This window comes from Gossypium raimondii, chromosome 3 (assembly GCF_025698545.1).
Source record: "Gossypium raimondii isolate GPD5lz chromosome 3, ASM2569854v1, whole genome shotgun sequence".
Taxonomy (NCBI): domain Eukaryota; kingdom Viridiplantae; phylum Streptophyta; class Magnoliopsida; order Malvales; family Malvaceae; genus Gossypium; species Gossypium raimondii.
The window spans coordinates 23,736,845-23,740,153 of record NC_068567.1 but is presented as its reverse complement, the minus strand read 5'-3'; the positions used below and the strand labels follow the sequence as shown (position 1 = coordinate 23,740,153).

Below are 3,309 nucleotides of genomic sequence, written 5' to 3'. Positions count from 1 at the left end.
AAGCACACACCTACAAGCCATTTGCACATACAATCTAGCCTTAAAACATACCTAAAACATGCATAATAAAGTCAATTCAATAGGTCACTTATCCATACAACCAATATGCCCAAAAGGCACCTCAATCACCACAACCACGCATAGTTAAAGTTATAAATTATTTAGTCATTCATCACTCATACATTTCTAGCCTATTTCAATACCAATCTTACCACAATCACCACATGTCAAATCACATTCAAACATACCAAATTAGTCATTCAAAACATACATTCACTTGACCATTTCAACACCAACCATCAAAGCATCAAAGTGGCAAAAGCACACCAACCATAGTACCATATTTACAAGCCAAACATAACAACTATCTCATCAAACACAATTCACCTATACATGCCATTATAACCATGACCAAACCTTAAAATCTATTGATATATTCGCTGGATAGTGTGATAGGTCTCTGAAGAGCTTCCAAACTGATCGAGCTTCCAATAATCTCTAAAACATAGAAAAGAAGAACAACGTAAGCATATAATGCTTAGTAAGTTCGTAAATAATGAACATAGCTTACCATTTCCATGCATAATTGTATAAACAGACTTGAATAAATCCAACATAGCTAGGCACAAGCCAAAGCATCATCAACAACACAAATTAGTGATTAAACACATAACTTAGCAATATCATCACATGGTAAGATATAGAGCATGAGCATATCATTACTTAAATCATACTTTTCGTATTCATGAGTGTTCATGCTTTGATCATCAACAATTCATTCCTTTACACGAATTATTATCTTAGCTTTCAGTACACTTACCGTTCTTCCCCTTTTCATGTCCGTTGAACCACTTACAGTAATATCAGATACATGGGAAGCTCACACAAGGTGTGCAAAATACATAGTCAAAACCTTTCCCTTCCTTTTCAATTACATAGATGCTCACTCGAGCCATAAATTGGTCTGCTCACAAAAGCTGACAGTCAAAATGTAGCTACACGATGCCGCTCACACAAGTTTACGGTCAGAATGTAGCTACACCATGCCGCTCACACAAGCTGACAAGTATCTGCAACAAATTCCAGAACTCAACCATCGATAGGACATTGAGGACCAGCTCCCGAAACATGGTAACTCTAATGACATGTCATTTGTATCCTATATATTCTTAAGGTTCAAACGGGGCTCGATAGTTATCGTAACGTCATTGGATCTTTTTCTTGACATGATATGATGAATAACATAATAGCATTTAAATCAAATACATTAAAATTTTATTTAAACATACGAACTTACCTCGATTAAAACACGTCGAAGTAGGATCATTAATCCGAGACTTTATCTTTTCCTCGATCTAGATCTGTACAAGGCTTAACTTGATCTAAATAAGTAAATTCAATTAATTCTATATTCATTCAATTCAATTCAATTCAAAATACATAATTTTGAAAATTTACACATTTACCCCTAACATTTTAACTTCTTTACAATTTAGTCCTTAAGCCAAGAAATTAAAATTCTTGCAATTTCATCACCATACTAAGCTAGTTGAATTCTATATAAGCCCATAGCAACTCATAAAAATTATTAGTTCACATTTTCACCATGTATTTGAACACATTTTACAAATAAGTCTTTAATTGACATTTTCAACAAAAATCACTTTACAAAAGTTGTTTATTTATAATTAAATATTCATTTTATTCCATCAAACATAAAAAATCGCATGCACACATTCATGGAAAAACCCTAACCTTTTAAAAATTTTGCAAATTAGTCCCTGGGCTAGATGGATTAAGCTACAACAATTCCGAAAACATAAAAATCATTAGAAACGGAATCGAAATTCACTTACATGTAAGGGAGATATAACCGAAGCTTTAAAACCCTATCAATGGCTTTCTATTCTTCAATAATCAGTGGAAGAAGTCAACAATAGAGATGATATCTTTGTTTTCTTTAATTTACATAACATATTTATCAATTTACTAACTTAACCTTATTAATTAACTTTAAAAACACTTCATTTTATGTCCATATTTGTCCACCAACTTCATGAATGGTAAAATTACCATTTAAATCCCTTAATCATTTAATTTCATAGGCATTTGGTACCTTTGACTTATAGAACTCTAATTTTTGCATCTTTTACGATTTAGTCCTTTTTACCAAATTAAACATGCAAATAATAAAATTTCTTAACAAAATTTTTATATGACCTTGATAATATTTCATAGACACTAAAATAATAATAAAATAAATATTCTCACATTGGATTTGTGGTCCCAAAACCACCATTCTGATTTCACTAAAAATGGGTTGTTACACTAACTCTGCTACTTTCATTTCCTGCACTGCAGATGGCCTTTCCAATGTTTTAATCATATTTTTTAAAGATGATTCTTGAGTTGTTAGAGATTTAATTGCATCAAGCACCATTACTCCTGTAACTCTTATTCCAATTCCAACTCTGGTAGTGGGTTATTGTGAATCATTATTTGTTATCCTTTCAAGAATTTGATAAGCCTCGTTATATGATTTATCGATTAAAGTCCCATTGGTAGATGCATCAAAAACCATTCTTGTATGAGCATTCAATCCATTGTAAAATATTTTCATTTGCGTCCAATGCTGGAAACCATGCATCGGACATTTTCTTAACAGCTCATTGAATCACTCTCATGCTTCATATAATGTTTCATCATCTGATTGTCTAAATGATATAATGTCTTTCCTAAACCTTGCATTCATGTTAGGAGGATTATATCTTAACAGAAACATATGATAGAGTTCATTCCACGATGCCACTATACCTGACGGCAATGCATTTAAACATTTTCTAGCACGATCTCGCAATGAGTAAGGAAATAAATTCAGTCGTAGGGTATCTTCAGGAACACCTTGCTGCCTGAATGAATTGCAAATTTCTAGAAAAATTCGTAAGTGCAACCTTGGATCTTCAGTAAGCAACCCACTAAATTGTCCCATTGTTTGCAGCATTTGAAACATCACTAGCTTTAATTCAAAATGTTGAGCTTGAATATGTGGCCTGACTATTCCTGGATTTAAATCATCTAAGATTGGCACTATGTGTTCTCTGATGGGTCTGTCTCTGTCATCTACAATTCGAGGAATATCAACATCCCTTCTTTTCTGATGTAATGGCTCTTCTCTAACCTGATCGTTTCTAATTCTTTCCATCTCTCGTAACTCTTTTCTCTTTCACCTTAAGATTCTCTCAATCTCTGGATCAAAATATTACTCTGTATTCTCAAGAAAATTTCTATGCATGCACTAGCACATATCTG

General features: G+C 32.8%; 1 non-coding gene across 1 annotated transcript; it reads left to right on the top strand.

Annotated features, from left to right (window-relative positions):
* Positions 1-2,636: 2,636 nt before the first annotated feature.
* On the top strand, positions 2,637-2,743 carry LOC128040142 (small nucleolar RNA R71). The gene has a single exon (XR_008194802.1). It is a non-coding gene; the product is annotated as a small nucleolar RNA R71 (small nucleolar RNA).
* The last annotated feature ends 566 nt before the right edge of the window (positions 2,744-3,309 follow it).